This window comes from Clarias gariepinus, chromosome 12 (genome assembly GCF_024256425.1).
Source record: "Clarias gariepinus isolate MV-2021 ecotype Netherlands chromosome 12, CGAR_prim_01v2, whole genome shotgun sequence".
In the NCBI taxonomy this organism is placed as follows: Eukaryota; Metazoa; Chordata; class Actinopteri; order Siluriformes; family Clariidae; genus Clarias; species Clarias gariepinus.
The window spans coordinates 25,886,674-25,909,304 of record NC_071111.1 but is presented as its reverse complement, the minus strand read 5'-3'; the positions used below and the strand labels follow the sequence as shown (position 1 = coordinate 25,909,304).

General features: G+C 37.9%; 1 protein-coding gene and 1 long non-coding RNA gene across 2 annotated transcripts in view; one reads left to right on the top strand and one right to left on the bottom strand.

The window, feature by feature from the left end:
* The window catches only part of LOC128534119 (NACHT, LRR and PYD domains-containing protein 12-like), a 483,267-nt gene that overhangs the window by 398,858 nt on the left and 61,778 nt on the right, over positions 1 to 22,631 (bottom strand). The window lies entirely within an intron of this gene.
* LOC128533848 (uncharacterized) lies at positions 7,142 to 8,029 on the top strand. The gene is made up of 3 exons (XR_008361395.1): positions 7,142 to 7,224; positions 7,663 to 7,752; positions 7,843 to 8,029. It is a non-coding gene; the product is annotated as an uncharacterized LOC128533848 (long non-coding RNA).

The window sequence follows — 22,631 nt, the reverse complement described above, 5'->3', positions numbered from 1 at the left end:
TTTAATGTTTTTATACATTTTATTCTATTTTATAGCCAACTGCGACTTCTCCATTGATGACTTCATCCCTTTGGATGATTCGGACAGCCAGGGCAGTTCAGACCGTGTTCCTTCTGAGGAATTTTATTTCTGTTGATGCTTTTACCCTGGCCCCTTATGTTTTGTATTTTACGTTGGGCTTTTATACTTTGTATTTTATATTATTACTATGTAGATATGCCTTTTTATTCTTTGTCTACTCTTATTAAAATATTTTATTCACAAGACTAGCTCTGTGTCTCTGATTTTTCCTATTTCTTATCTGCCCGTCCAGTCTGCCCACATGGCCATCTTCACACACACACACACTGTCTCGCAGGGAGATTCCCCTGATTCTTTCAAGTTTAATTTCAGTGTATAGTTTATTACATAGTTTCCCGTACACCTCGTTAGCCCCTGTTTTTATCTGGTTTCTAGTGCCTTGTGCTTATCTGGTGTCTGTCACCTGATTATTTCTTCTGTCCTTGGGTTTTTGTTGGTTTTTCCAGGATTTTTCTATCCTCCCTGCTTTGCCCTTGGTTTTTTCTATCTGTTGGTTGTTCCTGGTTTATTCTACAGTTCTCAAGAGACAGACCATGTATAAGCATCTCTTTATTTGGTAGATGCACATACTAGTTTAATTTTGTGTCTACTTTTATTAAACTCAGTATTCCTATAACTAATCGTGTGTCTTTTAGAGATTTGTCTATATTTTTACTTAGACATGTATACGTGTATCCAACACTTGTTTCAATCCTTCATTAGGCCAAGTCCGACACCTGGCACCTTATCTTGTCTTATCTGGGTCACTCTAAACATTCCATTACTGCTATGTTTTACGACCTGTCTGCTTTTCTCACTTAACCTCTATATTATTTCACTAAGATTAATATTAGGTTGATTAATATTATCATATTGTTACATTGCTGCATACACAAATATATTTAATTAAAATATGCTTACATTGTCTACAATAATAATTAAAATGAGTAACTAGTTTACTAGCCCGAGCTAATGCTGCCTCTGATTTTATTCCAGTTTATCTGTTCAGTTGATTTTCACTTGGCTCAGGTACAGAAGGGGAGAGGTGTTGGTCATCATCATCACTGACCCTGAGGCTGCTGGATACAGACTCTCTGTCCCTGACCATAATGTTAGAGCTGTCAGAGCCTGTGGAACTGTAATTTCCCCTCACGCCAAAGGCATAATCTGCTAATTTGAAGAATTTCACAGCATCTGCTTTTAAAGCTTTTTCTTCTTGTCGCATAAATTTTCAGCTCCACCTTTTCTTTTCTTTTTTCTTTTCATCCATGGCAATTATTTATTCTTTGCTATATCGAGAAATGATCCATATCTCTCCCTCTGTAAATTAAAAGTGAAAGGGGGCGTGGTTTCAGAACATGTATGGAATACGATTACAATACATTCACATGCACACAAACTGTGCCGCTTTGGGCCGGATAGCCGGGGGAAAAAGAGCTAAGAGCCAACAATAGCGTTCAGCACAAAACCTTTATCAGCCTTTTTCAGCGTCACAAAATTATAATACAAAACATACAGTAAAAGTAAAGAAAAGGGTAAAACAAAAGAGCGTTTCGGTGGGGAGCAGCACAGCTGAGCTCCTGCTCCGTTCTCTCCTCCTCACACACACACACCTCCTCACGTGCACACTTCCCCAGCGGACACGTGCAGCAACTCATAAAGGGCAACATACTGTACATACATGATGTGATATACAACATAGTGGTAACATAGTTACAGAACACTCGCACTTTATCGGCGGCGCCCATACGATTAACGCACTCATCTATCTGCGTAAAAAAGAGATGCAATATTATAGTTTCTGTCATTTTTAAAATAAATTTACGTATTGACTGGGCCCGGGGCTCCAGACGGCCAGTCCGCCACTGACTAGCACGTTGTTGCTAGCTGTAACTAGGAAACTAATCGATGTTAAAGGATCAGCCAATAGGCGTGCAGATCCAACCCACTGGCGCTGATTGGCAGAACAACTCATTCTGCTGAAAAGTCGCTTTATGAAATAAATAGGCCATCGTGAAAAACGGGATTTTGAAATAAAAACTGACTTTGAAAAAATGACATTTTGAAATAAAAACAGCATGAATTAAATAAAATGCCTCTGCAATAATCTCTGTTATTGGGAAAAATAAATTGCAGAGTGCAATATATTTCACAATAATAAGCTTTTTTCAAAATATATTCCATTATTTCACAATAGCATTTTCATATTACATGTATGTGTCTTATTTATTCATAGTTATTTATTTCATCATGTCCTATTTATTTATTTAATTTTGAACACTTTGGAGTTCCATAGTAAAGCAGTTCATGGTAAGCAGCAATAAACAAATGTCAGGTATGTAATGTTCACTTATGTCTTCAGTTGAACAGGAACTGCTTTTTAAGAGTGGCACAAAGATGTATTACTGTGTATGGGGTGTAAGAGTGGACTTTTACAAACATAACACCCTTTTTCATTGTATTTTGCACGGCCATATTTATGCCATAAATGTGCCTCCTGTGTATGAGATCATCTGTGTCCCTCTTCACTCAATCCTGGACATTTTCTTTGTGAGTGAGTTGGTGATGTTTAGGGTGTAAGAGTGAGTTTTTTTTTCCTGTCAGTTAACTATATTCTAAATAAACTACAAACAAAAAAATAGATGTTTAGTTTGCCCTCAAAGTATTTTCTTGTATCACTTCCCTCTGTCACATATCTGACTGAAAGACTCATTATGCAGCTCATTATACGAGTCTTTGTCGTCTTTGGTGTGAATTACAGCATTATTCATGATCATTCACGCCTCCTCGCATGAGGCTTTTTTAAACAAAAAGTGTTTTACAAAAATGTAAATGAACATATTGTTTTCTGTAAATAAGTGAACAGGATGATTGTCACATCATTTTGAAGCAAAAACTATTGACTACAAGATCCAGTTTACAAAAGTCTTGTACACAAATTTTATGAATGATGTCACCTTATTTTAGTGACTTATTTTTTTGCTGCTCAGTTCGCGTGCGTCACTCGTATAGTCAACATCCGCGCACGCGTGTAACGTTTACTATAACACTGTGACCACCAGAGGTGGGTGAAGTAGCCAAAAAATTACTCAAGTAATAGTAGCTGTACTTTAATATAAAGTAGATGTAAAAAGTAGTCATCCAAAATATTAATCAAGTAAGGGTAAAAAAGTATTAGGTGAAATGATACTCAAGTTACTTAAGTACTGAGTAACTGTTTCAATCGCAATTTCCACATTATTTTTTTTTTTTTTAGAAATTATACAAACCGGATTCCAAAAAAGTTGGGACACTATACAAATCGTGAATAAAAACTTAATGCAATGATGTGGAGGTGCCAACTTCTAATATTTTATTCAGAATAGAACATAAATCACGGAACAAAAGTTTAAACTGAGAAAATGTATCATTTTAAGGGAAAAATATGTTGATTCAAAATTTCATGGTGTCAACAAATCCCAAAAAAGTTGGGACAAGAAGCAATAAGAGGCTGGAAAAAGTAAATTTAAGCATAACGAGGAGCTGGAAGACCAATTAACACTAATTAGGTCAATTGGCAACATGATTGGGTATAAAAAGAGCTTCTCAGAGTGGCAGTGTCTCTCAGAAGCCAAGATGGGTAGAGGATCACCAATTCCCACAATGTTGCTGCACAGTGCACAGCACCTGTCTATGCTGTGCCCTTGATCAAAGCGCTTAATCCTCAACTGCTCAGATTAATAATGAGATAAATAGAAGTCGCTCTGGATAAGGACATCTGACAAATGAAATAAATGTAAATGTAAACCTGTGGACTCAGTGACAAACTGATGAGGACAACAAGAATACAATAAATGGAATCTGAATGTTATTTTTGGAATTTGTGTCACACCATTTGAAACTGAATTTCATAATTACATTTCAAACAGGGGCCTTGAAACTGAGAATATTTTAAAATTCAAAAAGTGTACAGTTTAAAGACGTTTGTTTGAATTTTAACTGAATTCCATAAAATTCAGCTTCAATTTCAAGGTCAAATAAATTTTTACGATAGTATGATACAAGTGCAAAGTGACGTTCAGCTTCAGATTTTTTCTGTTTAATTTCTAAATTCTCCACAACAATCTCCACAACTCCTTTTGGAGTTCATTACTCAATGAGAATAGTGTACTGTACCTAACAGTAATTTAACCTCAGATAATTGAACCTTAAGGACCTCTGATGTTGTTGTCTATAAACATATTAAAGGTCCACCACATGTCTTTACTCTCCAGGTAAAAATACACACTGAAGGTAGAAATGATGTTCTACCATGTCCTGTATTCTCTCCTTACTGGGAGCAGCTTTCAGTTTCTTCTTACCTGATGTGAGAGTTTTGAGCTTTTTTACTTTTCCCTGGAAAAAGTGTGTTAACCCCCTGTCTCCTTCCTCTTTCAGTCAGCTGTAAAAACCGCTTGATTTGTTCCTCCACGTGTGTGTGTAAGTGTGTGTGTGTGTGGTGCTGCTCTCTGCTCTTCCCTCTCCTACAGTCTTGTGCTCAGTAACTGGCTGCAGGTTTTCAGTTTTGTTGATGTTTCTGTGTTGTGTGATTCAGTGGCGGCTGCTAGCTTTTGAAACAGGGGAGGCTCGTATTAGGCCTTCATCATAAAATTCATTATGTTCTTTGCGCTTTTTATGCCTTTTGTATGCCCTGTCAAAGTAACCCAGATCTCCAAAACCAACGATTGACCAAACTGTATTCTCATTCTCTGAGAAGGTTTCGTCAGGAGGCATGGCCAATAGTACATTTTCTGTCACAGCACTTCCAGTCAGCCAGTTCACCTTGTCATACCAGGAGAGCTGAAAAGACCTGTTATTTTTTCCTGATTTTTGCACCAGATCAATCTTGAGCATTGGTCTGCCCTGCCATTTAATTCTGAGTCTCTCCTCATAAGGAAGACTACTAAATGGTTTTGCCAAAAGCAGGTCAACAATATTAGCACCGTCTGCGTCTGCCATTATGCACAGCTTGCTAGCTGGCTAGTTTCCCCTTCCACGAGCTACTTTAATTATATGAACGAACTAACTTTACAATGCTGAAACAAGGAGCAAAGTCAAGAACGCTATAATACGTTTTTTTATTATTTAAAGAATGATTTGTACAAACAAAAATGGTTTATATCACCAGCAAACAATAGAGTGCAGCAGTTCTTCGTACCACTTCACCTGCAAATTCGCATGGGACTAAACTGGAATCTCTGTAGCGCTGATGTATACTTAAGACATGCTGTCAATCAAAAATGGGGTTCCGCCCTTTAAACAGCTCCTCCAATCATCATGCAGCATCCCAGCGTCCTGGCCCGCGGGACATAATCGCAGTGTTTATCCAATGACCGTCTAGTTTTAAAGCACTGAAAAAAAAAACGTTTAAAGCGGCCGCATTAAAGTCAATGGACGCTGGGCTTCAACGGGGAAATGCACTGTGACGCTACGGGAATGTATGAGAAGAAAATCAAGTCAGCCGACCTGCTATATCTAACTGATTCTGAACGAACTCGTCTTTGAAATGAACGTTTTCTAACACATTTTTAGTCAATAAAATGTTAATACAATGGTACATAATTTGACCATTAATTTTGTGACTATAGGGGAAGCTGAGCTTCCCTTACAGTCTTAAAGAAATCGCCACTGGTGTGATTTCTCCTGTCTTTTACCCCTCATGCTCACTGTAGTGTTTTGTGTTCTGTCGGTTGCCAGTAGTTGTATTTTTCCTCTTGTTGGTGTGTATCAGAGCAGACATTAGGGACAGGGTTACTGTTAGCGGTATTGTCTGTAGGGACGTGGTGTTTTATACTGGCGGTGTTTTCTGTGTCTGCGTTGTGTTTATCAGCGCTGGGTGCAGTGTTTCTATCTGTGGTGTCAGTGTGTTAAGGACGGACCTTTTGTGAGTTCCGATTGCGGTGTGTCGTTGCTCTGGGGGTCGGTGAGGCCCGCTGCAGTCTCCGTCTCCCCGGTGTCCTCCTGCTGTCTGTCCCTGCGGTGCTGCTGCTGTATCCCGTCCGAGTCGTCCCCTGAGCTCCCCGTCTGCACAGCTCCATGAGGACAGCTCAGACTTTTATGTCCAACATCATCACACTCAAAGCACCTCAGCCGCTCCGTGGTGGCAAAGATAGTGTAACTATTGTCCCCGTCCTTACACTTAAAATTCACGTTTAATGTCCCCTTCTGGTTGTTTAAAATCATCACGCTGTTTCACGCTGGAGCTCTTACACCTGAGCGGGATAGCTCTCATAGTGCTGACGAACCTCCCGAAGCGGGCCAGCTCCCTAATGATCTGTTCATCCTTAATGAACGGGGGCACGTTAGAGATCACCACTCATGTTGCAGGGGCAGATAGAGGGGTAATTTGGACCATGACGCCTTTCACTCATATTCTGTTTTTTTTCTTGATCAGAAAAAACACCACCGCTTTGTTCATCCTGGAGACAGAGTAGATATTTCCGTATCCTACCTGCTCTCACACCACTAGCAGCACCTCCTCCACCTGTACTCCGTCCTCTGACACACACCTGACACCATGTCGGAGAGACAGAGTCTCTCTACCGGTCTCAGAGGACATGGAGCCTCACTCACTCTCTCTCACTCCAAACTTTTTATAGTCATAATATTCACTAATAAAAAATAACGTAGAGGAAAAACAAACAGTCTTTCCCTAGTTTTTAACTAATTGATAGGAAATTTTGTCATTTTATTCAGTTCACAAATTTTCAAAGAAATCTCTCATTGTGAACATACATAATTTAGAAATGTAATTTCTCCAGCAAATAAAAATGAAGGGGAAAAACATCATCTAATAACAACAGTTGGTCTTTCGAAGTGCATGAATGTACAAAACATTTCCTACAAGCGTTCAGGCTATTAATATATACAGTAGGTACAGCTGTACTTTAATTTAGAAATGAGGAGTTGACGTAAAAACATCTAGACACCCCTTTACCATTTCTTTTTGATTGTTTTTTTTACCCTTTAATGCCTTACCTAAATTTTATGCCTAAAATTTACTTACTTTTTATATTTACATTTAATAAGTGTGTGTGTGTGTGTGTGTGTGGTACAGTCACCTGAGCTCTATCTGTTCCTGGTGAAAACGCTGACTGAAAGCCTGCAGCTCTCTCAGGACAGATTACACACTGCAGACAGGCTACTGTAAGTCTGAGTCACCTGATCAAACCAAACACACCATTCAACACCATTAACACTGTTAGACTCTTCCAGTAGAACTCAGGAGGCTGAATTAGATTAGATGAAGTCAGACACTGTGTGTGACTCAATAATCCCCTCAGGTCCATACAGTAAGTCCTCTCCATGCTCTGTAATCTCTTCTACTAAATGATAAGAGGCGACTATTTAACTATTTTTAGCGTTAGTGCTACAGTTAGACATGATGTTCCTTTATTTCACTTTATTTCCTTTTAGATCACAATTACGTGAACATCATCTTTGTAGTGTTTAGGCGTTATATGAAGTGAGCCACAACTTTTTTTGTAGCGATTGTTCCACTTTTAACCTCTGACTCACCTTGACTGGAACAGAACACCATCACCACCTCACTGATTCACTACAACACTGTGTGTCGGTCTCCAGGCTTTCCACGTTAGTGCTTCAGACCATAAGCCTGATGCTCGGTGAGACGGAGAAAGGAGCTGCTCGCTTTAGCGCACTAACGTCCAAGCAGTGAGTAAACTCAGATATGACTGGAGCCTGTGACTGTAGTGTATATTTATACAGTATGTTACTGTATCAGGAGCCTTTAATGTGTTGCAGGGGAAGCGTGACTGCAGACTTGCTCTTGGCTTTGGTGTGTGTGATCCTGAGCTAAAGCCTTACAACTGCAATTCTACATCTCACACAGAGGTAAGACACAACACTGTTATCTGTCTTGTTTGTGTTATTGCTGTACTGGATATAGTTTCAATAAGAATGAATCATCTGTGTCTGGACATAACCAGTGACTAGCAATATAAAACATAAGTAACACTAATAACACAAACTATACAATATTTCATTTCTAAAACCTTACGGTGCAGTAGATTCTCATTTATGACGTTAATTTTTATATTCAGGTCCATAAGTATTTGGACAGCGACTCCATGGTGGTCAGTTTGTCTCTGTACACCAGGACAATGGATTTGAAATGAAGCACTCAAGATGTGATCGCAAACAAATTAATGTATGTCACTGTCCCAATATTTATGGACCTGGCTGCATAACCTCAGTACAAAATTCGTCCACTGATTCAGATTTATAGACTTTTTTTGTTTAGTTTTTTTAAGGTGAGTCTCATGCAGAATGTAGGACACTTTCTGACTGTCCTGGGTTTTTCAAACACTTAAATCCCACTCCGTTTTATCTGGAGTAAAGGCCCAAGTGAAGGAGGTCTTGCCACAACCGGCAGAGGGAAAGTCACATGACCTGAAACCAGGAGACTGGGTGGTGGTGAAGGACCTCAGGAGAAAGAACCGGAAGGTCAGGTGCTCCTAGTGACACGGACAGCGTTGAAGGTAGCAGAAAGTGTGAAGTGGATCCACTCCAGCCACTGCAAACGTGTTCCAGAACCTGTGAACCTGGGAGAAGAGAACACAGAGGTGCTAACCCCTCCTGCTAGCCCCAACAGACCCACGTCCACACGCAAAGTGGATAAACAAGCTGTAGTGATATGAACCACACAGAACCACAACTCTCCTGTCAACTTTATTGTCTGTCAAAGAAGAAGTGGCGTTACATCTAATGTGATATTTTTACATGGAAAATGTTGGCAAAGTAAATTACATTTAACGAATGAATAATTTGTTTAAGTGTAGTGTAACAATATTTAGTTTTTAAACATAAAACATCTTTAATGAATGTTACAAACATATTGCTACAAAGTTTGTTACATTTTTAAGTAATGTTAAACAGAAATAATCACATGTATAACATTTTTTGTTTATGTATTTGATTAAATTATGGACACTGAAAGAACTAAAATATAATGTCGTTTTAATTGTAAAGCCAACAAAACAGCAATAAAAAAAAGCATGCATGAGAAAAAAGATATAATAAAAAAAAAAAAAACACTAATAATAAACACAGAATAATCACATGACCCATCAAACCTGCGTCATACAACAGTTAATTTTGGTCCGTGAATGTGTTTGGACGAGCAGCGACCACAACAAGGCTGATGTTTCATATATTTCATAACAGAACTGGCAGATTTGATGACTTGTGTCACTCCACTTGTCTGTGTTCACTCAGTCTGTGATTCACTGTGCACGATGAACACACACTTCTCACGTCTCTGAGTCTGTTTAATGTGTTATAACTAAATGAATGATGTGTTTATGAGCATGTTCTCTATCACCAACATGGAAACCCAGGAACACTGGAGTCTTCATCACACAAAGATGTTCATCACGAACTGAATCTAAAAGGAAAATGTGTATTATTAACCATAAACTGGACTGTGGTACTTCATGATCAACAGCATGTAATCATCTCTCCTTCAAGGGAAACATCATCATCTCCTGTTTATAATTAATCATTCAACATTTCTTCATTCTTAGTAACATCTGTGTTATAACAGGAACATGAGCAGATATTTACTCATCACATCACTGCTCTTATCCAATCACAGGCTTTGGAGCTTTTTAAATAATCAACACTACTGAGTCATTTAGCTCTTGTTCTACATTTATATTTAAGTGCAGACTTTAAGAACAAGCTGAGGTGAATTTTACAGGAATGACAGAAGACACGGTGTGGAGGTCGGGTGCTGGAAGAAGTGTCAGAGTGAGGAAAGTGGCGGCTTAAATACAATATTTGTAGCATAAAAGTTTTAAGAGAATGAAGTTTGCTTCCAGACATTTGTGACATTTTGTAGACTCTGACTGACTCCCTGTCTTCTGACTTCACATGGATTTAAAACTTTACTGAACACAAAACATTAAAGCATTAAAGCATATTGTTAGAGAAACATATTTAAATAAAACAGTGATAACACTTCTAACCTGCTAATCGTATATTTATTGGGACTAAATAGAAATTTACAAACTAATGATTAAATACTTATATAATTAGTTTATTATTCCAACAATAATACAAAAAGGTCATTACTCACTTCAGTGTCTGTAGTTTGTAATGTTTATCATCCTTAAGAGCAGAGAGCAGCTTCTTTCCTGAGTCTCTTATTTTATTATTCAAGGACAGATCCAGTTCTCTCAGGTGTGAGGGGTTTGATCTCAGAGCTGAAGTCAGAGCAGCACAGCCTTCATCTGAGACACCACAATTATACAACCTGTAGAGAGACACAATGACACACTCTTCATCACCAGATTTTAATCTTCATTTAAGACTTATTTTAAAGCTGATGTGTTTGTAAAATGTCATGATTTTTGTTAGGTAGTTTGAAATTAAGTACATAGTTTAAACTATAGAATGTATTGTCTAATGTGTTAGTGCTAAATCTTATGTACTTCACTTCTAGTATAATGCTCTGTAGCTCTCGGCCTGTTTTCAGAGTCTCTGTGTAACAATGCTTCAGTCTCACAATGCTTTGTTCAGACAAGTTTATCATAACATTTTTTTTTAATTAATTATAAAACATATTAAATATAATACATTACAGATATACTTTAATTTCCTTAATTACTGTGTCAGGTACAGTATGTATGTTACACAGCCATATACTTTAAAGAGTGATTATAACTATATAAGCACACAATTAATAAGAAAAATATTCAGAAAAATATTATAGTCCTGGCTTTGCGCATCTATCTATAAACATTTTTTTTTGTGCAGCCTGTACTAATAGTATGCTAATTAGGCCCAACCTCGCTTTCATGGTACTGAGCCCTCATTATAATTTTCTTCAGAACAACCATCACGGTGGACACAGAGGCAACTCACAACAAAGACGTAAGCGTTTTACAGAATCTGCCAAGAAAAACATCTTGTTTGTTGACACCTTGTCACATTTGCATACTCATTAATATTCATTAGCGCCTGTCAAAGATGGGCGTGTACACAGGATCAGCCTTGTCTGTGTTCAATTATTTCAATATTTATACAAAAAATTGTACATTTATATTCTATAGTGATTATTTTGGATAATCCACAAATTGGATCCATCAGGTTCTACAGGTTTAAAAGTGAAATTCACAATAAATAAAAATTCTGCAGAAAGTCTGACATAAAGACGAAGAGATTTAAAAAAGAAACATCCAAAAAAGTGTGAAAGTAAATCTAATGACATATTCTGCTTAATTTAATAAAATCTGTGAGATTAACAGTCGTCAGTTTTACACATTATTTTGTCCTCGTCTCAGAAGCACGTGTAAATTAGCACAGTGTTGTTGAAGCGGTTGCCAGATCCCCGGTTTTCTGATATGTCTCTCTATGACTTATATGTTAATCACTTTTGTTCTTTTGATGTAACATAATAAACACTGTATTATAAAAACACAGAGAAATTGTACATGAATGATGGATTGTATTTAATTAAGCTTGGCACATTGACTAGCTATATCTGAAGCACAGGTAGATTAGTCAGACTTGAAGTCTTTTACTCTTTCCTAGTCAAGTGTGGAGAGAGATGTATGGCTTCGAGGTCTGGGAGACTGGTTTTGAATTGACTCTATTGATAAGAGACCATAAGGACTGGACATGGCCTGCTGAAGTCTTAAGGAGGTTTGGAGTTCAGGGCTCAGTCTATATAGATGAACAGTCTATTCACAGAGAGAGGAAGTTCATTATCAGTTCTGATGAATATAAATCCAAACAGCTCTTGTCCACTAGAACTCTTTTGTCTTTTGCAAATGCATTTCCTCTCGTCTGTCTGTCTCCGGGTCTCTCTATGACTGACATGTTAATGACTGGTTCTTTTGATGTTCGGGACACAGCACCTGGACAAATGTTTAAATGTTCTCTCTTTACTGAGAATAAACAGAGATCTTCAGACATCATGCTTTTGTGTGTGTGTGTGTGTGTGTGTGTGTGTGTGTGTGTTGTCTCTCCTGGGGTTCAGGCTGGTAAGAGTATCAGGTATCATTGTCGCAAAGCAGCTTTATAGGACCGAAAGAAAATTATGGAAATGTTGTATGAAATGTGAGGGAAAAAAATGTGTATCAATCAAAATGATCAGGTTGTAATAAACATGATTAAGAGAAAAAAAAAAAATCACACGCATGCAGCACAAACCCACTTTATATTCAGGATCTTTATTTTTAATTTTCCTTTCTCCTATCCTTCTTTTGTATCAATATTGTTTCTTCTTTGACTGCACTTTCTCCCTTAATTATTATTATTATTATTATTATTATTACTTTTGCTTCAGTAATTTACATCCCTAATGTAACTTTATGTTGGACTGCACAGTTAAATGCGTGTATATGTTTTTAATCTATTTATTTCTGTTATTTTGTTATTACATTTTACATGAAAACATTTCTATTGTGCATCGGACTTTAACATGTAATATATCATTTAATCGTGTTTAATCAGCAGTTTTTCTTAAAAATATCACTTTGTTGATTTTGTCATTACTTCCATCTACATTTAATATGAGGATGTTTGGCTGCTGAATGTTGCTGAACAGATAAGGAGGCGATAAAAACCAATAATGAGTCCATAAATACGCTTAAAAATTAATAATGACTTAATAATGGAGATAAAGAATTAATACCAAGGCGTTTCCGAGGAGTTAATGTCCGGAGGGGGCGCCGAAATTTTTGAACATGTTTCAACTTCCCTCCCGATACTAATGACTAATTTGCAAATAATAATAATAATAATAATAATGATTATGATGAGCAAATTGGGCTCAGTGGAATGGGGGCCTAAAACTTAACTCAGACACTCTTCTTTTAAACCTAACAATGTGCTTCCCTTCTTTTGTGGAAATTCAGTGGAAATGAAACAAGAAATAATTATTAATACTGTGTTCTGTGTTCTCACTGTGTTCTTATTACCAGGAACTTGTCCTAGTTTTAATGATACTGTTTCCATATGACAAGAACAAAATTCAATATTAAAAATTAAATAAGGTTTATTGTATGTTTTATTTATATTTTACTTAATTATTTTTTTTTCTAAATATGTTTTAATTGTTTTCATATGTAAAACATACAGTGGTTAATCAATCGGACTGTAGGTCCTACCGTCGCCGCGCTCGGCGGTACCGTTTGGCTTTGTGCGTTTGCTGGCTTTTACCGTTGAGTGGCGCTATATAACTACAGACTGACGCCTCGTGCCTTAGTTCATTCTCTGCTGGATTAATGAGACACGGAGTTTTAGAACTGCACGTAGTAGCGGATAAAATCAAGTAAAACATTGTAGTTAAACAAATTCATAATCAAAGAACTAAAATCACAGTACAAATGTAAAATTCAAATTAAATTAAATCTTATTAGGATCAAATTTAAACAAAATAAATGTTAACACAGTGAGCCTTTAAATTTTATCACGTGTAATTAGAAAAGACGCGTGTAGGGTTTTGTGTCGTCTTATATCTTGTGTTCTTTAAATTTATAGTAGATTTATTAACTAAAATAAATGACCATAAAAATTATAACATTGTCAGGACGTTCTACTGCGTCAGCTGATGTTGGTCATCCAGCCCCGCTTGTGTTTTTGCGTTATTATAAGAATGAAATGCAGTAGACTGTTATGATCTGTAATGGATTCGACCCATGTTGCACGGGCGGCACCATAAAGCACGGACACGAGGCGAGGTCTTACGGGAAAAGGCAAATTTATTTAGGTAAAATGGGGAAGGAAAGTGTTGAAGGAGGGAGAAAGGAAAGAAAGGGATAAAGGTTGTGCATGTGCAGTTCCGGGGGCTGTGCCACACTGGCATGCGGGCACACAGCTGACGATAAGTGTTGGTGCGCGGAGTGGCAGAACTGAGCACGCGGAGGCAGCGCTTCTCCCGCTGTCGATGGCCGGCGCGAGTCCTCGCTGACGTAAAAAAAACTTAACACAAACGTCCTCGCAGCCTTTTCCTCTTCGGCAGCGGGGCTGCGAGGGCGGGCACGGTGCGGGAGTGAAGATGTCCTCAGCGCGGAGATCAAAGGGCGGAATTCTAGTGTCCTTGTTTAAAGTGCCTGGCCGCGTCACATCTCCCCACTGACATGCTTCTTTCATATTCTCCATTACATCACGTACTTCCCAGACCTCAGACAAACCTCCGCGCCTTGCTTTTATAATGCGGAGCAAGCCCGAGATCATATTAACGTTAATTATCGCCAGCCGGCACAAATAAGCGGCCCCGTCCCTTTGGTGCCTATTCAGGGAGCCTACGGAGTGAGGGAGTAGTTATAGTAGATTTGGGCGTACACCCATCACACGCGCACGCCGTGGCAGATCATCATAATTGTCCTAAACTTGTATTTCATAAGGTTTTCCGAGCGGTGGTACAGCGCAACGGGGGTCATTATTTACTATTAAACATTAAACGAATTTACAAAACTTTATACGTGCGATTAAGCGCTGATTCTACATAGGAAAGTAAAGAAGAGGATCCTGATGCTCAACATTCCGGAGACCAAACCCCATTTAAATTAAATTAACAAATATTGCATGTAAATAACAATAGCCCACGTTTAAAAAAGCATTTTTATTTAGATTATAAAAAAATAATCCTGCATCTGTTTTAGGTGTTCCAGCTGCCACTGTTCTAAAATTCAAATTAAATCAAATCTTATTAGGATCAAATTTAAGCACAATAAATGTGTGAGCCAGTGAGCCTTTTGATTTTATCACTTGTAATTAGAAAAAAAGCGTGTATGGATTTGTGTCATCTTATATCTTGTGTTCTTTAAATTTATAGTAGATTTATTAACTGAAATAAATGACCATAAAATTAAAACAGTGTTAGGACGTTCTACTGCGTCAGCAGATGTCGGTCTTTCCGCCCCGCTTGTGTTTTTGCGTTATTATAAGAATGAAATGCAGTAGACTGTTATGATTTGTAACGGGTTCGACCCATGTTACTCAAACAACTCAGTTCAGGTGTAAGTAAATGTCTGTGCTGTTTGGGGGAGGGACGTGCTAATGATTTGTTCGGCTCTGTGTGTGTGTGTGTGTGTGAGAGAGAGAGAGAGGGGGGTGTCGCGGTCGTTTTCAGTGAAACAAAGGCTCAGCTGAAAAATGTTAGGCACATCAGTCACTTAACCCCCAATAAAAGGTATTTGAGTGTTATGATAGTTGTAATATAACAGATGCGAACTGAATACTAAACCTAAACCAGGCACGGAGATTAATGAACCAAGATAGCCCCCATACCCGTTAAAAAAAACAAAAAAAACAAATAATATTATTGTGTATAGACTGATTAAAACAATGCAATTTATGCTATCATAAGGAAAATAAGTTCTTCCATTCCAATGATTAAAAAAGGTAACAATGTCAACTTTAGAATCTAGAATCCAGGAGATTAAAATTACACAAATTGAAATCACTGAAAGTCTCCAGAAGAGCCTCAGATTCAAGAGGTTTTTAAAGTGGGGAGAAATGCATTTCAGTTCCTCTGAATGTATAGGTGAGAACAGCCGATTCACACCTGGGGAGGGTGAATCATTTGTATTTGAATGTTGTCTGGCATTGTAAAGCACTATAGTGACACTAAAAGAACAACCCAGGATTAATGGGAATTCTTATACTGCATAAACATTATTCAGCACCAAAAACTTCCTCGCGTTTGGGAAAACTATGCGTGCGGTTGAGCGCTGGTTAGACTATAGGAAATTAAATCGGAGGGTTTTTATTTAGACTATTAACAAAATAAGGCGTGCCAGCTGCCACTTTTTAGTTAGAAGTTTTCAATACAAAGCTTATAATGCCCACATGACATGACGGAATAAGGCACGGCTGGTGATGATTGGGGTTTGTTGGGTTACAGTGGATTTTACTACACGGTGTGAGTGCAATGGCCATCCGTCTGCTCGCGCTGACTCTGCTCCCCCCCTCCCACCTCTCGCTCCTTTGAAGTCCCTGGGGCGCGTTCCATTTGCCTTGCTTGCATGCCGCACTTCCGCGTTGTTGCACGCGCGCTGCATACACAGCGCGTAGTAAAATCCTTTGTAGCCCAACAAACCCCGAGTATTTTCTAGCGCGGAGTGCAAGCCCGGGCAACGATAGTAACGATAGCTCACCAGTCATGTGTAATTCTGCGGTCCCGCTGCTTCGCATGTCTGAAGGGGAGGCCGCCTAACTAGTGAGCGAGGAGCGATATTGATTTGGGCGCACGCTGTGACAGGCTGAAAAAACTGTGTCAGATTAATGTGCAAAAACTATATAATAAAACTATATAAGACTACATGCCTTTATAAGACTTAACTTTTATTTAAGCGCACTCACAATAACGAAAAAACGTTGTGATTTTGTAAGTGTTGTAAGCTGTGCTGCTCTGTATTGTTTTTGGTAACCTTGAGCGCGTCAGAAAATGAACGCAAACGTTTATTTAAAGTCTGCTTGCTGTTTTCCCGACGCGTTCATAATCATTATTCTACTTCTGCCGGTGCGCTCTGGAAAACTCCATGCATGCGGCTGAGCGCTGATTAAAACTATGGAGTAAATTAAAGAGGAGAATCACGATTCTGAAGTCCTGAGCCCAAACCTCATTTAAATTAAATTAACAAATACTATAAGTAAAAAAAAACAATAGCCCACGTTTAGAAACCGTTTATAAATTATTTCCGACATGAGTTGGCCCGGTGTTATGCGCAGAGCGCCGGGAGATTTCCTGAAGCTCAGAAATCACTGGGCATTTTTTCTAAATAGCCGCTATCTTTAATAACTTATGGAGGTTTTGAGCTGTATACACACGCATTCCTGCCTAAACAACTCTTAAAACTACACCTGTGACACAATAACAGTAATATTTCAAACATTCTGCAGGCTGATATTTGGAGAAAGGAAAGAATAATGAATAAACCAGTTGTTGGGTCAAAATAACCCAACCAGGTGTTCATTCGTAAACTACATCTCATATGAGCCAACATGAGCAACCCAACAATGTGTTTAAAGTACCTGAAATAATCCAGAACTTAAATAACAATAAACAGATACAGAGATACGCTGTATAACGGTCACTGTTGTATTTACGGCAACGAGCGAAAATGTCACTTTGCGCCACCTGGCGGCCATTTTACGAATGACTTTGAAATGCAACTAATTTATTTTGGCCGCTGACGTTTTTACGCGGCGGTGAGCGCGACGGTAATAACCATTCCGATTGATCAACTACTGTATGCAGTGTATTTTCTTTGCTGATAATAAATAAATCAACATAAATGCATTCAGACACCGTGTGTGTGTGTGTGTGTGTGTGTGCGCCTCTCTCCTGGTTCGGGGTCGGCTGGTATTGTATCGAGGTGTAACGGACGCAAAAGCAATAATTCCTCTTCATTTAACTCGTATTAAACTTAAGAATTTAACCCTTACATAACATCACGCCACACGTCATTTAACATTTCACTGCATATCAGTCTGTTTATGGTGACAAATAAGATTTGAATTTGATTCACGTGTCGGTGGCATTGTTGGTGGATGAGGCGTCTCTGTGTGTTAGAATTCTTAAGTAGCTTCATTTTGGTAAACAACATCAGGACGAAACTGCTGCATCAGAAACACTTAAAATTAATTAAAATATCAGGGTGTGTGAGAAGGGGTTGTGTGTCTGGGTCTTTCATCCACTCTTCAGCTACCAGGTCATACGGATCGATGTTTTGATCTCTACAAGTTCCTTAAAATATCTCTGCTTGGCACCGGCATTTAACTTCTCCCAGTAAGGTCCCTTTACTTTAGGTTTACTCTTCTTTATCTCGGAAGAAAACACCATGAAACAGATCTAATTTCTTACTTTCTTTGTTGATAATAAATAAAACTTCAGACACCATGCATTTAACAACATGAAGTAACTCCACATTCTCTATATTAAACATACAGTAGTGATCATGCACTGTGATCTCCTCTCATACACACACCTGTTGATCCTGTTCTCAACTTCAGCTCTGTGTTACTGTATGAGTGTATCTGAGTCAGTGAGTTTATTTATAGATATTCTTTATTTATTACATGTTATATACTACAAGACGATTTAAAAGCTCAGTGAAAGAACTATTAATAAAGACCGCATGGTTTTAATACTGCTTCTATGATACAGATCTGGCAACCCTGTTTATAGCAGCTAGATTGAGACGAATGTTCACTGACAAAAATGTGACCCAAAGACTCTGTGACAAAAAATCAGTGTGCTAAAACTTCTGCTTCAGTCTCACTATTAGAGAATGTGTCTTACTGAGGAGCAGGTCATGTGACTCTCAGAGAGATGATCTTACCTCAGTGTCTCCAGTTTACAGTCAGGATTCTCCAGTACAGCACAGAGACACTTCAATCCTGAGTCTCCTACATTATAATTATCATTCAGACCCAGTTCTCTCAGGTGTGAGGGGTTTGATCTCAGAGCTGAAGTCAGAGCAGCACAGCCTTCATCTGAGACACCACAATTATACAACCTGTAGAGAGACACAATGACACACTCTTCATCACCAGATTTTAATCTTCATTTAAGACTTATTTTAAAGCTGATGTGTTTGTAAAATGTCATGATTTTTTTTAGGTAGTTTGAAATTAAGTACATAGTTTAAACTATAGAATGTATTGTCTAATGTGTTAGTGCTAAATCTTATGTACTTCACTTCTAGTATAATGCTCTGTAGCTCTCGGCCTGTTTTCAGAGTCTCTGTGTAACAATGCTTCAGTCTCACAATGCTTTGTTCAGACAAGTTTATCATAAAATTTTTTTTTAATTAATTATAAAACATATTAAATATAATACATTACAGATATACTTTAATTTCCTTAATTACTGTGTCAGGTACAGTATGTATGTTACACAGCCATATACTTTAAAGAGTGATTATAACTATATAAGCACACAATTAATAAGAAAAATATTCAGAAAAATATTATAGTCCTGGCTTTGCGCATCTATCTATAAACATTTTTTTTTGTGCAGCCTGTACTAATAGTATGCTAATTAGGCCCAACCTCGCTTTCATGGTACTGAGCCCTCATTATAATTTTCTTCAGAACAACCATCACGGTGGACACAGAGGCAACTCGCAACAAAGACGTAAGCGTTTTACAGAATCTGCCAAGAAAAACATCTTGTTTGTTGACACCTTGTCACATTTGCATACTCATTAATATTCATTAGCGCCTGTCAAAGATGGGCGTGTACACAGGATCAGCCTTGTCTGTGTTCAATTATTTCAATATTTATACAAAAAATTGTACATTTATATTCTATAGTGATTATTTTCTCCTCTTCATTTTAACGTACAATCCTACACATTTAAATTGTGAGAACTATGTATGGTCTGTGCCATACAGGCAGAAGTTGGGGAAATACCATTAACAATCAGAAGAATAAAGCTAATGTTGGCATACTGGGTAAATCTGCAGAAGCGTAACAAAGAGTACCCAATGAAGGCCATCCTCAAAGAGTGCTGGGACACAACAAATCCAATCTGTTGGACAGGGGACACCAAAGCAAAATGCCTAGGACTACAGAAGCTTGATACTGTATCATTATCACTGTATAACATCTTACAAATAGTGTCAGAATTATACCAGAAGGGTGTAAGGAGCTCTTTCCTATGGGTACCAGCACATGTAGGAGTAAAAGGAAATGAAGAAACAGATAAAGTAGAAAATACACTAGGGAAAATTATCAGGAAAATATATAATAAACAAATGAAACTGGTTTAACAGATAAAATCTAATAGTTTTTAAAAATCATATTTTTTTTGCTCGTGCCGTTACATATAATATCTGCCGTTCCACACTCCAGTACAGCAGGAGGTAATGCACCAAAATCCACCAAAAAAAACTCAAAGAAGAAGAAGCTGTCTGCAGATGGGTCAGAGAGCTGAAGCACTAACTGGTGGTTAATTATTACTGCATATTATCTTTGTGTATATTCTGATAACGCACTGTGTGTGTGTGTGTGTGTGTTATTTGAGTGAACAGATTATATTATACATTTTTAAGATGCTCTTTCATGACCAGTGGTTGTTTGTAGTTGTTTTGTTTTCTGTGTGAGACAAATTACTTTCTGAAAAATACAGAAAAAAACACTCCATGTTGAAGCCCATGAAATAAATATATGATTCTTTACCTTTATTTAGCTTTAGTCTCAGATAAAAGGCCTATTCACATGGGATTAGTATTACCTGGGGACCTCGTGTGATTTAGAAATTACCCCCCTACATTTACTTACTTATCTCCCAGATATGATGTTTTTCATACAAATAAATATTACATTTATATTATATTACAAATAATATTACATTTCATACAAATAAAGCCCTATTCGCTATTTTATTTCTTTCTGCACATTGTGTTGTTGTATGATGTATAGTGATACGACCCAGAACCCAAAATACATTCATTCCAACACAGCCTCCATTCTGCGCAGAAGATGAACAGAAAGGACACAAAAGTCTTGAAAAAAATTATATACGACCCCATAAATCCTGGCCAAATCATAGACATGCTGATACACACGGGACTAATATCTTTACTTTACTATTTTTACTTTACAAATTACAGACATGGCCGATTCGCACGGGATTAAGATCACAGATAACCTCCTCAATTACTACAAATGACTAGAGGTCCTCAGGTAATACTAATCCTGTGGGATTAGGTCTAAAGGTTTGGTTTTATTGTAGATTACAGAACACATGTTTTCATCTTTTTGTTGCTCTGGAGAAACATCTGTCCATTAACATTACAGTCTATAACGTTAAATGTCCTGAATAAAATTAAAACTTATCATAAAATCGGTTAAAATGCAAGTTTCAAAACAACAGACATCACCTGAGACAATAAAGACATAAATGAGTGTGTGGATGATATTCTCATTTTACTACGTATTTGACTGGTTGTAACAGGAGGACTCTCAGGCTAAACATTAACATTTGTGTCCAGTAGGGGGTGGTATTGCATTGTTCTGCTGTGTGGCTGGTATTGACTTGGCCTAGCTGATGTTCCTACGTGTTGTTGGAGTGTTTTACAAACCAGAAATCTAGAGTAACAAAACTGAAAATGTAATATTTTAGGCAGTTTGTGTACATCTAGAGGAATGTAGTATCTGTAAAGTATTTGTTAGAATTTAATGAACACTGTAAGGTTTTCTGATATTGTGTGAGCTTTCCCGTGCCTTATAAGGTAATACTTCCTAAAGCCTATGGCCAGATGAATGTACATCCAAATTGCTGGAACTCTTTTGTCTAACCGAAAAACGCTAACATGCTTCCTGTTGTCTGTCTGTTTCTGGGTCTCCATATAACTTATATATTAATGACTTTTGTTCTTTTGAAGTCAAAAAATTGAGCTGACGGGTGAGTCTCCACTCCTTCGTCTATCTATCGTGGACAGTATATCGGATGCTAAGGCAGCTCCTTTAGCTGCTTTGCTTGGAGTTTTAACACTGGGCTTATTATTTGACTGCGTTATTGTTATGGCACTCAGTTACTCGTTATCTTAACTACGAAGCCTGAAATCACACCCTTGCCTCAACGCATCTACATACAGGCTCTGCAAGGAACTTGGGATTACTAGACGGCCGCGCTACGTTCATCGCTCCGGTCGCCACTACCTCTCATCGCGCTGTGTGACATCCTCGTCTATTCCTTCTATTTGGTCTAACCGTTCGGATATACGTTATTCTAGGCTGCCGGCCAACCACCGTGGTATCAATCGTACTGCCTTAATTACTGTATCTCCATCTCCATCTGCTCTACAGACACGCAATGATTGTGCGCTTCGTCCTGCATTAGCGCTGTTCAACTGTCGTTTACTTACTAACAAGGCTTCTGTGCTCTCCGCGCTGTTAACTGATAAAGACCTGGATTTCTTGCTGCTTACTGAAACATGGCAAATACCAAATGCCTATTTCCACCTAAATCTTCTCACACCCTTTGGATACAGTTACCTAACCAAACCCCGTCTTACATCGAGGGGCAGCGGTCTGGCTGCCGTCTATTGTAGTAACATTCCTGTTAAAACCATTGACTTTCATGCAACTTCAACCTTTGAAAACCTGGTTCTCAAAATCTCTGGTACATTTCCTATGATTGCAATTCTCTTGTATCGTCCACCCAAATCAATGTTAAATTTTTTCACTGAACTTCATGAACTTTTAACCCTTACTTGTGCAATGTCTTCTTCTATAATCTTACTTGGTGATTTCAACATACATGTTAACAAAGATTGACTCCCGTTAAAACTTATGTCAGTTTTTGAATGTTTTAATCTCGTACAGCACATTAATTTTCCTACACATCTAAAAGGTCACACACTGGATTTAAAGGTCCTACACATCCCATTTTTTTATTAAATGTTAATATGTTAAAATGTTAATCTTTAGGGTCCTAATGAAAAGTTTGTATTATACGTTAATTTAAAATTCAAAAGGATTGTGTAAAAAAAACACTACTTTTACCTGGTAAAAACTAGCTCTGTTCTCAGCAACCTGTTTCAGTACATGCTAATTTTAGATGCTC